Below are 13,194 nucleotides of genomic sequence, written 5' to 3'. Positions count from 1 at the left end.
AGAGTTTGGAGTTTATTCAGAGGTCCCAGATAAGGGGCAACTAGTTTTGTCATATTGGTCGATTTGTACCGAAAATGTCCTCTAAGACTAATGTGAGGCTAGTTGCTAATGGTTTTGAGGAACAATTGTATTATACAGATGTATAGTGGAGTCTCCCACAACTAGAAAAGTAATCTTGAAAATCCTTTTAGTTCTTTAGGCCACATATACATGGGAGTGTAGATCAATCAAGATAAAAGCTGCATTTCTACAGGGCATTTCTACATTTAGGAGAGCAGTGTTTCTGAAAGCCCCCAAAGAGGCAGCAGGTGCAGAAGGAAAACTATAGAAAATAAACAAATGAGCCGATGGCCTAAATGATGCTTCCTGGGTGTGGTATTTTTAAATGATATTTGTTTTGCTGAAAATAGATTGTGTTCAACTGAAAGCAGATCCTGCAATGTTTTATTGGCATCATAAAGGAAAACTTTCAGGAATTTTCATGATGTATGTTGATGATTTCTTATGGGGTTGTATGTGGAATTTGAGAAATATGTTATTAATAAGATTGGGATAGAATTTAAAATTGGGAGTCAGACTTGTAGGGGTTGTAAATATATTGGTCCAGATATTGAGCATAGTAGGTCTGGAATAATTTGAAATCAACAATCCTATTTAGAGTGTTTCTCCCATTCTGGTTAATTGCGCTAGGTCATCGTAGAAAAGTGATGGTATATCTAAAGAAGAGATGGAGCAACTGTGAAGCTTATTGGTCAGTTGAACTGGTTGGGCACTCAGACTAGACCAGATGCCAGTTTTGATGTACTGGAGTTAAGTACTATGATGTAACATCCTAAAGTCGAGAATGTTTAAAGGGCAAATCAAATATTAAAAAAATCAAATCTGGAGAAATGCATACTTAAGTTCCCATCCTTAAGTGACCCAAAGAACATGAAACTAGTCATTTCTTGCGATGCTTCATATGCTGATCTTCCTAATGGGTATTTGACTGCAGCTGGTTTCATAATGTTTTTGATGAGTGAAAATGGGAAATATTGTCCAATAGCTTGGGAAGCTAAGGAAATAAAAAGGTTTGTTAAAAGTGCTTTGGTTGCTGAAACACTGGCTCTTTGTGGAGTAGTGCATATGGGATGTTATTTGTCAAGTGGGATTCTGTATAATGGCCATACCGAAGATAGTATACCCATTGAATGTTATGTAGATAATCATTCATTGTGGGATAATGTACACTCTGCAAAGAGTGTGAGTGAGAAAAGGTTATGGATTGACCTTGCTGACTTGAAGCAAATGCTGAAGGGAAAGGAAATGTATAAAATTAAATGGGTGGATGCAATGATCAATTGTCTGATTATTTTATAAAAAGAAATGCACGTGAAGAAATTGTTAGTGATCCTATATGAGAGGCATCTTGCAATCTAGTGCTTTGTGCAGAATATGAAGGTTTGATTTAATTGGTTTTGAAGTTTAAGTTGTGTGTTTAATTTTTCTTTAAAGTAGAAGAAGATCTGTTGATTGTATTGTTAGCGGGAATGAATCTAGAAGAATCACTCGACACTCAGGTCTGCTCCAATGTCAAACAGTTTATTTAGTTACGCCAGCGGGGAGCAGGTCACTGGGCTGTCCAGATGCCTCTCCACTAAACAAAGGAAAATCATCCATACTTATACATTTTCAAACAGTTACTCAGCCCATCCCGGCCAGACATGGTCCAATCACAATGATTATCGATTATATACATTGATTATTAGAGCCAATAGAAGCGGTTACTGGGCATAGAGGGGCTGCATGGCCGGCCCATACACAGATAGGGGATTACTCATGATGTTTTCCATACCCCCATATCTTCACCTCGTTACCGGCCCATACACAGATAGGGGATTACTCATGACGTTTTCACCTCGTTACAGGCTAGCACCTTTGTCAGAATTCCACAAGGGTGTCTGCTTTTCATTTTAATTAGCCTTTTGTTTGAGATTGGATTACTCAGCTCCTGTGGAATGTGGTCAAGTTAACTGAGGCCCATGGTGCTTTGCAACCTCCTCACTGTTCACTAATATTATATGTTACTGGTTACTCAAATAATATTTAAACAGTATGATATTTACTGCAGGTAGCTCTGCGCTTGGGAATACCCTACAACAATCCCCCCTTTCGGTAGGAGACTAACCCTAGTCTTCCCAAACGACACTATTTATTCCGAAGAAGGGTCACTGACCCGAAACGTTAACTCTGCTTCTCTTTCCACAGATGCTGCCAGACCTGCTGAGTGAATCCAGCATTTCTTGTTTTTGTTGTGACACTATTTATTGTTGGTTTTTTTTTAACCCTTTAAACTCGCCCGGTATTCCCTGCCTTGGACGTGCTGGCCAGTCACGTGATTTCAGGAATTCCGGTCGTACTATATCACATTAATGTGATCCAAATGACTTATTCCGCTGGATAGACAAATTGTCTGTCTTACTTTTGCTCTAGTTTTCACCCTCCTTCGCTGCACATCTCGCCTGCATGATTGGCAGGTCAGTATGCCCCATGTTATGGCCAGTATCAACTGTACTCCGACTAGCACATGAGAAATTATCCTAATCCAAGGGTGGATATTGACGTTCATCCCCCAATCCCAGATCTTCTCCCACCAACTCCTGTCCTGCAATTCTGTGTCGGTATCTTTCTCTAGCTTTTTGATTTTTGTCTGCAGTTGGTGGTAGAGTTTTACGGATTGGCCCACCCTGAGCCTTAATTCCCTTAGTACTTCGGCCAGGTGTGGGATGGGGACTGGCTCCGGTTCCTTGTAATCCTGTAGGTGGTCATGGAGATAATCAGTGACGTTAATGATCTTGGTACCTCTACGCCGAACCTGGATAATTCGGGCTTGCCCTATAGCGACTGGTCGTAAGGGCGTAAAGCAAAAATTAAGAAACGGGATAGGGCATTGTAGATTATTGTAGCGGTAGGAACTTTCTGTGGTGGAAACGCAGTATTTCCCTTTACCTCCGTAGCCTGTTCTTGCAAAATGCTTTGGGGCAGGTATAAACTCTACGACACAACCATCAGTTCAATTAAACCCACATTCATCCAATTCTCCATGTCCCACTGGGTGGGGACATACTGTAAAATCTCCCCTCTGCTGGCATCCTGTATGGGAAATTCCATATTGCGTGTTATTCCTAAGTATGGCAGAGGCTTCAGTTAGATAGTATCGAAGGGAGGTGTTGCCCCGTACAACTCCAATATTTTCCAATTGGGAGTAGGGAAATGGCCCAGAATCCCGTGTGATTACAGGGATCAACAGGACTACCCCCACTCTGGTAGCTTTGCCCAATCCGCAGTCTGGGATCACTGGATATACTCTGGTAAGTCCTTTCAGCGTACAGTTGTCCAGTTTCCCTTTACTCTCTGCTAGTCGAGCTAAATGTGAGCTGTCTATCCAGTCGGGCACCTCCCCCCTTTGGATCTGATCGAGATTGTGTCGTATCAGTTCCACCATCCATAAGCCATAAGCCTGGTAGAGTTGTCCCTGCCTTAGTTTCCCGGCATCTTCCTTTTCTCTATCTATGAGGTGATTGATGGTCTTGGCGTGGGCTTCTAATATCGTAATTCCATCTAACTGTATTCCCATGCCCTCTTCTCCCAGAGTAGCCTCATCCGCCTGATTTCCTTCGGCTCTCTCTAAGAATTCCTTCATTAATCCTTTAAGTCGTTCTACCTTTTCATTTAGACCTTGTATGTCCAGTGAGTTTATGACGGAAGTACCAGTATTGAATCCGGTAGCAACATCGTTAACTATCCCCCTTTTTGTTCTGTAAAGCTGAGCCTGACCTCGAAATCTAGTGGCACCCATGGCATCGGCAGCCTGCTGCATTACAACCTTACTTAATACACTATTCATATTTCTTGCCTGTTCTGTACAATATCCCGGCATTTGTATTCCAGAGATATTGATCAGAACAGGCACAATTTCATGTTTAAGATTATCATATAATATTTCACCTTCGTTAAAAAGCACAATTCCATTCTCTGGCCCTTTGGTAATTGTGGGGCATGACAAGTCCTAGGATGGCGTGGTGGTTATTACGGGGCGTGGCATCAGAGTGGGGGGGAAACATACATACAAAGATAATGCTGCGGCACCCACCTCCTCGTAGTAGCCACATGCACCCACCCCCTCCCGATAGGTAGTCAGGGGCTGAGGTCGGGCGGGTGGGGCGCATAATATTCCGAACGTGCACCCATCAGGTTTCTTTACTGTTCTTCGCTGAATGCAGCTGACTCTTGTTGCATCAGTAGAACATTGTATGCATACTTTATCCTTTCCTGAGCGAACTTGTAACCATGCATTAAAATAAGTTCTATCTTTACTCCAGTCTTTGGAGGCTGGGATACATATACCGTCAGTGAAATTATACAAAGCCCCATAGTTCATGTAGTTACGTTCCTCCTGTGTTTGTTGTAGCTCCAATAATGCGTCAGCATTCCTTTGTGCTCGTGTTGATCTCGGGATCCCCAGTATCACGAGCCCCCAGAGCTGGAATATCCACCGTTGTTTCATTGTTTTGGATTCTTAATCTGGGGGTTCAAACAGACTGACCTGGTCGTCACCAGGTGTTAGTTCTAGGTCTACTCGTTTCCTTGCCTGTACGGGCCGAAAATATCTATGGTTAAGGGTTAAATTCTATAACTGCACCATCTCTATTTCGTCAAGTGCGGGTCGGTACTGTCGGTGGATTTGTATTACAGCGCGCTGTGCCCGGGCCCATGCGGTGGTCCATTCGAATATCATCCAGATTCCGATTAATATTACTATCACCCCCAGTCCCCCGAACATTCCATTCTCTAATGTATCCCACCACATCTGGTATCGCTCAGCATACCAGGTGGTCTCCATGATGGGCGCTATCTCAAGCTCAGCCATCGTCCCCATGATTATATCTTTTCAGTTGGGACCAGTGTTTCCACCGGCCCTTCCCTTTCATATCGACACAGGCACAGGTATCACTCGTCATGATAATATCGTACGGTCCGGTCCACTTTGGGGCGAATCCCGCCTGCTCGGGGGTGACCCGTGCCAAAACCCTATCCCCTACTTGGGGTGTGGGCTTGTCAACTTTATCCTTGTTCTGTATCTCTAGGTCCCGTATAACCTGCTGATCTCTTACTTCCTGTCGTAATTCTTTCAGCTGCGAATCCAATTGTCTTCTGTATTGCCTGATTCGATCCCGTATGGGTCCCATATCCTCCCCGCCTACTATAATATTTTCAGGAAGTTTCATAGCCCTCCCTGTCATAAGTTCGAAGGGGGTCAGTCCTGTTGTTCAATTTGGCGTGGCTCTGAGCCTCATCAGTATACAGGGTAAGACGTCTACCCACCCCTTCCCAGTCTCAGAGATGGCCTTCGCTATAGCCGTTTTTAAAGTGCGATTCATTCGTTCTACCATTCCTGAACTTTGTGGATGATAGGGGATATGAAAGTGTTGTCGGATTCCCGGTAACCCACAGGCTTGTTTCATGACCTGTCCTGTAAAGTGGGTGCCCTGGTCTGAGTCAATCTGGAGTGGCACCCCCCAGCGTGGTATTATGTCAAATGCAAGGATTCGTGCTACGGTGGATGCCCCACAATCCCAGGTGGGGAATGCTTCGACCCACCGAGTAAACTGATCAATGATTACCAGACAATACCTTTTCCCCCTACTGTTAGGTAAAGGTCCTGTAAAGTCAATCTGCAGGTTCTCCCATGGACCCTTGGGTCGAGTTTGATGCGCCATCTTTACCTTTATGAGTCTTCCTGGGTTATGTTGTGCGCATATTATACAATGTTGGCAATGCTTCGCTACGTCCCTCCCTATGCCGGCCCACCACCAATCTCTAGTCAGGCGATTCAGCATTCCGTCACGTCCGGTATGCTCGGGTTCATGATATAATTTGAGTAGTTCGGCTACTGGAATAACCTGTGGCACAGCCACTTCTGCGGCATTCCGAGCTGCCTGGTCTGCTAGCATATTCCCCTGTTGTTCTTTACTTTCGACCTTCTGGTGCGCTTTGATTTTTATCACGGCTGCAGCAGCTGGGCGCTTAGCTGCTTCCACTAATTCTCCAACCACGTTCTCGTGTTTAATGTGTCCCCCTCCGGATGTTATATACCCCCGTCTATTCCATGCGATCATGTAATCGTGTACTACCCCAAATGCATACCTACTGTCGGTAAATACATTTACGCGTTTTCCTTCTGCTAATTTCAAGGCCTCCGTTAAGGCCACTAATTCAGCGACCTGGGCAGATATTGTTCTTTCCAGTCCTCCTTGTAGGCGGACTGTACCATTCTGATCTACCACGGCCCACCCTGTACAGAACTGTCCATTTATATATCGTCGGGATCCGTCAATGTAAAGGGTCATATCGGGATCGGTGAGGGGTTCGTCTGCTATTTCTCCCTCTACTTCCTGATCTATTTCTATCTGGCACTGGTGTGGCACCCCCTCAGCTACCATCCCCTCAGCTGGGTTAAGTCCTGTATCTCTGATGATCTTTATTGACTGGTCTTTAGGTAGTAGTACTGCCTCCCACATGGTCCGTCGTGTGTCAGACACTGTTTTCAACTTCCCGGTGTTTAATAACTCTACTATGGTATATTTGGTGTGTATGACCAATTGTCCGGACATGGTGACGGGCTCACTTACCTTTGCTGCCCAAGCTGCGCAGTCAAGGGCGGCTACACATTGGTGGAGCCCCCTAACTACCGGAGACTCTTGTGTGGAATAATATGCCACTGGTCTCGTCTTTCCTCCCCTTTCCTGAGTTACTACAGCACTATAGAATCCCCCATCGAGATCATAATAGATGTGAAATGGCTTTGTCATATCTGGCAGCCTGAGGGCTGGGGCTGCCAGCAGCTCTGTCTTTAATTTACCGTATGCTTCCTCCTGCTCCTTTCCCCATTCCACTTGTTCCATCCCTGGCTTTCCCCCTTTCACTAGGCGTTGGATAGGTTCTGCCAGGGTGGCGAATTGGGAGATAAAATTCCTGCAGTAATTAAACAAGCCCATCACTCGCCGTACCCCCCGCATGGTCACAGGTCGGGGCATGTTAGCAATTGCTGTCTTACGATCAGCGGGGAGAGTTTTAGTTCCCTGACTTATGTCGTGCCCCAAGTACCGTATTTGGGTCTGGCCGATCTGTGCCTTTCTTGGATTGATTTTAAATCCTGACTTTTCCAGCGTCCTTAATACGATCGTCAGGGCCCCCAAGTGTCCCTGGCTAGTCGTTGATGCTATCAGGATATCATCTACGTACTGTAAGATCGTACTGTTATATGGGGTGAGGTCGCATTTTTCCAGAGTCCTACTCATGACTCGATGAAAAATGTTTGGGCTATTGTGGAATCCCTGCGGAAGCCTGGTCCAGGTATACTGTTTGCCCTTTGATGTGAAGGCAAATTTTTCCTGGGACTCGGGGTCCAATGGGATTGACCAGAATCCATTTGCAATATCGAGGACTGTAAAAATTCGATGTTCCGGATTTAAACCATTGAAGATAGTGGCTGGGCTAGCCACGATAGGGTGCTCTTTAGGGGTTATTTTATTTAGGGCTGTATAATCTATAGTTAACCGGTAGCGCCCGTCAGGTTTTTTAACTGGCCACATTGGGGAATTCGTAATTGATACTGTGGGTCATAAAATGCCCTGTTCCACGAGAGACTTGATTATTTCCCCGGTTGCCTGCATGGCTTCCGTTTTGATGGGATATTGTTTGTGGGCTGGGTGTGTCGGGCTGGGTGTGTCGGCCCGACAATCCGTTCGGGCGTGGTTTTGATGAGGCCACAGTTTTGTTTATTCTTAGCCCAGAGCCCAGGTATGGCTTGACATATCACTCCCAATACCCCATCTTCTGTCCAGTCTCTAGCCAAGGTATTAATACTGCCTACCACTGCTACATTCTTCAATGGGACCCATTTCCCGGCAATCTTGTCTTTGTGTCCCTTTCTGGTTGTCCAGGTTATTTGTCTTTTCTGTGCGTCTATTATCGTGCCCAGTTCTCTGAGTAGATCCATACCCAGTATCGTACCCTCTGGGTTTGGACACACCCAAAACTGGACGGGTAACATTATGCCCTCAATCTCTAATATCTGCATTTCACTTTTGCGAGCTATGACTTTACTGCCCCCTACTCCCTGTATCGTAATAGAATGTCGGGTAGTGGGCAAGTCGAGGTTAGTTAGGGATACCGATGCCCCCGTATCTATTAGCATATCGCATCGCCGGCCCCCTAACGATGCATCAATCCACATACGGGGATCAGATCCCTGGCCGGGGGCCGATGCCACTCATTGGGGCAAGGCTTGTTGTCGGGTCAACTGCTGGATGATGTCCAGCAACTGTTTGTTACTCATTTTGCTGGTATCTGTGACTGTCTCGTTGGTTACGTTTTCCTTCCCGTGCTCCTGCCGGGGTCCCTTTCCTTCCTGTCCACCCCCCTTTGCCCAACAGTCCTTTATCTCATGTCCCATTTTATTACAGTTTGCGCACCTTTTATGGCCGTCGCGCTTCGGGGCTCTACACTTGGCGCGACGGTGTCCCGGTTTGTTACAGTAGAAGCAGTTTTCAGTTGTTTTTACGGGGGCTGCTTTACACGCTTCTGTCAGGAGGGTAGCTATTTTAGATTTCTGCTGATTATCTACGGCGGTGGCCCAATTTTCCAAATCATCATAATTATTATAATTTACTAAGCCCGTTTTCAATATCGCCTGATGCGCGGGGCTTAACCCATCTTTATATAACTGGAGAAAAGAAGGATTTTGTCGATCTGCATTTGCCATGCCACTGTGCACTAGGAAAGCTTCGAATTTCCTCGTTCCATATTCCTGCGCTCCCTCCCCTTTGTTCTGGGTCACTCCTACTATTGAATTCCAGTTTACGGGGACCTGGCCTAAGGTGGTCGTTATGTCAGCCTTAAAGGCGGTTAGATTTTGCTCCTGTTGTTGTTGGTCGGCAGCCAGGTCCGCGCACCAGGTACCGTCCCGGTGGGCCGCCTGTAACCGTTCCCAATAGTTCTCAGGCATTTTAGTCTGGACTAACCCTGAAATATCCCGATTGTGGAGGTTGTGACAAATCTGCATTTCTTTAATTTTCTGCCAAAAAATTGCATTACTACTACGAGGTTTTAGGAGTGGCAATTTGTCCAACAACTTCATGGTGTCTCCGGGGGACAGGGATATATATGTCATTCTTAACTGTGCTGGTCGGGCTGGCAGTCCCGCGTGCCCGCCCCGCCCGGCTGCCCCTCGTTGTGCCGGGGCCCCGGGGACATATTCTACCTTTACGGGAGCTGTTTTTGCGATACTTGTTGGAGTGTAAGGGTGCGGGGTATCCTTTTCTTCCTGGTTATAATTATACGCTTCTTCTTCTAGGGATCCCCAGTCAATATCATCCTCACTAGGTGGCGTGCTAGGATGGCCCGTTAATGCCGGCAGGACCGTCTGTCCGGACATAACGGTTATCTGCTGCTTCTTATCCTTTATATATTGATTGACTCGCTCTGTTAGTTTTACATGGGCGCGGATAACCAGAACCAGAGCTTTGTCATCCTTCTCTTTCTTTTCCTTCTTCCACCACTCCCGCTGGTCAGCCGGCGGGTCGTGGGGTTTCCATCCTGAGTCAATCATCCTTTTTATTAACTTTTTATGTTTGGTATTATGATGGTATTAACGACCGCCAAATCCTGTTCTCAAGTTCGGAATCAGGTGTCAGCCAACTCCCCCTTGCCCCCTTTCATTCCCTTCGCCCACTTAATTCCTGGCCTTCACGTGGGACTCAGTCCTCTTAATTCCGGCTCAGGCTGGGTGATTGGGATATCAGGGTCGCAGAAGAGTTGACTTACACCTGATCCTGCCGATTGCGCCAATTGTTAGCGGGAATGAATCTAGAAGAATCACTCGACGCTCAGGTCTGCTCCAATGTCAAACAGTTTATTTAGTTACGCCAGCGGGGAGCAGGTCACTGGGCTGTCCAGATGCCTCTCCACTGAACAAAGGAAAATCATCCATACTTATACATTTTCAAACAGTTACTCAGCCCATCCTGGCCGGACATGGTCCAATCACAATGATTATCGATTATATACATTGATTATTAGAGCCAATAGAAGCGGTTACTGGGCATAGAGGGGCTGCATGGCCGGCCCATACACAGATAGGGGATTACTCATGATGTTTTCCATACCCCCATATCTTCACCTCGTTACCGGCCCATACACAGATAGGGGATTACTCATGACGTTTTCACCTCGTTACAGGCTAGCACCTTTGTCAGCATTCCACAAGGGTGTCTGCTTTTCATTTTAATTAGCCTTTTGTTTGAGATTGGATTACTCAGCTCCTGTGGAATGTGGTCAAGTTAACTGAGCCCCATGGTGCTTTGCAACCTCCTCACTGTTCACTAATATTATATGTTACTGGTTACTCAAATAATATTTAAACAGTATGATATTTACTGCAGGTATCTCTGCGCTTGGGAATACCCTACAACAGTATATTAATTGTGTTTAATTGTATGCAGCTGGTGGGCATTAACTGGGGATTCACTTGTGCACCCTATAAATAGAAACAGACTAAAACTGCAGTTGTTGGGTAAGGAGGTGCATGTTGTAATGTGCAACTCTAAATAAATATAAACTTATAAATATTGGCTCCAGTTCTATCCTTCATCAACTGGTTTTCTGAAATAGTACAGTATCAAGTACCCCACTTCTTCCTTATGAATAAGTATTAGCCAGAAGTAAAAAAGATTTACTTTATTATTCCTAGCTATTCTTTTCATATAGCATATTGCCAGCTCCACAATATGTATCCCCAATTCATGGAACAGCTTGGCCATCTTTGAAACTTCCAAGGTGAAATCACATAGCAGGGATCAACAGGTAGCACGGAGCAGGAGTGTAAAACATTACTGCGTTGTTCCCAGGGCATGTGATGTGATAGCACCTGTTATACTGGGGGTGTTTTATAAGCTCATATACGTAATGATATTTGTAAAAATTGTTATTTATTGTACATAACAGATAAGTGAGAAAGTGCACAGGTATTCCTGAATCTGCAGTAAGGCACAGCTTCATCACTCAGTTCATTTTGGCAAATCAGAACCTTTAAATACCTCTGTGCTCCAGAATTTGAGTGCCTTTATTACATGGTAAGTAAAATTCATTCACACGGTGCTGTTTGCAGGTTGAATGCCAGCTTATGTATTAAAGTTTGGCACTTTTCTAACATAATAGTAATTGTATTAATTGTATGAACTACTCTGAGACCTTTTGGTGACCTGGTAAAGTGCTGTATAAGTGCAAGTATTTTTTTTTCGGACAATGGTAAGTACAATTGAAGGAGGCCACTTAACCTAACAGCTCATTTTTTCATAGAAATCTATCAACCCCATCACAGCACACAATTAACTCTACGAAAAACTCCTTAGCTTTCCCACCACTACCCTGCAAGTGACCATTCCATGTATTAATCACTCTTTGTGTGAAGAAGTACTTCCTGACATCATTGATCCTGTGACAATGAAGGAATGAAAATATATGTCCCAGTTATCATAGTGTGTGACCTGGAAGGAAACTTGGAGTTGATGGTGTTGCTGTGCTCCCGCTGCCCTTATCCTTTTCAGTGGTAAAGGTTCTGGGGTTATGGGTTTCAGAGGTTTTGCTGAGCAACTATTGCCGAGTTGCTGCAATGTATCCTATAGATAGCACAGACTGCAGCTATGGTGCGCCAATGGTGGAGAGAATGGATGTTTAAGTCAGCGGTTGAGGTGCTGATTAAGTGGATTGCTTTGTCCCGGATAGAGTTGAGCTTTGCCGGGCAAGTGGACAGAATTCCATCATAGCCCTGATCTGTGCCCTGTAGGTGATAGAGAGGCTTTGGGAAGTCAAGAGGTGAACCACTCAAAGAGAAACCACTACAGAATACCCGCTGTCTGTCCCTGTTCAGCATTTATGTGGCTAATCTGTTTTAATTTCTGGTCAATGATGACCCCCAGGATGTTAATGGTGAGGGACTTGGTATGGCAATGCTATTTAATGTCAGGGGTACGTGATTCTGTTCTCCTTTGTTGAAGATAATCACTAGCTGACAATTGTGTGGTTCAAATGTTACTTGCCCCCACTTATTAGCTCATGCCTGGGTCTTGCTGCATGCTGGCTTGGACTGCTTTATTCTCTGAGGAATTGCAAATGGAGCTGATGGTCATTCTTACTAATGCTGTCCTGGGCCGATGCATCTGCGACAGATAGATGGATGAGGTCAAGTACGTTATTCCCTTGTGTTGGTTCTCGCACCATATGCTGGAAGCCCAGTCTGGCAGTGATCTCTTTCAGGACTTGGACAGTTCAGCCAGTCGTGGTATAGTCGAGCCACTCTTGATTATGGACATTGAAGTCCCCGACCCAGAGTACCTTCTGTGTCCTTGATATTCTCAGTGCTTCTTTCAAGTTCAACATGGAGGAGGTGTTGATTCAGTACAGGGAGAATAGTAGGTGGTAATCAGCAGGAGGTTTCCTTGCCCTTGTTTAACCTGAAGGCATGGGACTTCACGGGGTCCAGAGACAAGGTTCAGGACTTCCACTCTATCCTGACTACCCATGCCAAGCTTACAATCCTCTACCATTTCCCCATTCTAACCTCACATTTTCCTTCTCTTTGTCCATCCTCATTTTGCATTTTCCTCCCCTTTCCTAACCTAACATCTTCACTTTCCTCCCCTTTGCCCATCCTAACCTCTTCATTTCCTTCCCATTCCTTGAATGAATTGCTATGACCTCAGCAGAGACCGCAAACTTACAAACAGGAGATATGAACTTCTCAGTGACCGATTAAAGAATCACATGACAAGATTCCACATTTTAAGGCTTTTACTCTAACAACTGAACTAAAAATCAACATTAACGAAACAGTACTTAATAGGTAGCTAAAACAGTAAATTACAGAGAAAAGTATTTCCCATTAACTTATTAATAGACTCGAAAACCCCACACCACATGTTTACGTTACACAATGTTCTCATTGAAACAGTATCCTTGCGGTTAAAAGTCCCAAACTCCTCCAGTTGCAGTGGGTTGGATCTCCCAGTCCTTCTCAAAGTCAATGTTCTCATTGTTCACTTCTTTTGAGCACATTCAACCTGTCTTCCCTCAATAAGGCAATTTCTTTTTTAT

At 45.0% G+C, this 13,194-nt stretch overlaps 1 protein-coding gene across 2 annotated transcripts in view; it reads left to right on the top strand.

The window, feature by feature from the left end:
- Positions 1-13,194, top strand: part of crocc2 (ciliary rootlet coiled-coil, rootletin family member 2) — a 490,923-nt gene that overhangs the window by 43,855 nt on the left and 433,874 nt on the right. The gene's annotated exons all lie outside the window — the stretch shown is intronic.

Source organism: Heterodontus francisci, chromosome 11, assembly GCF_036365525.1.
Source record: "Heterodontus francisci isolate sHetFra1 chromosome 11, sHetFra1.hap1, whole genome shotgun sequence".
NCBI classification, from domain to species: Eukaryota; Metazoa; Chordata; class Chondrichthyes; order Heterodontiformes; family Heterodontidae; genus Heterodontus; species Heterodontus francisci.
Note: the sequence above shows the minus strand (reverse complement) of the source record. Positions and strands in the feature narration are given on the sequence as shown.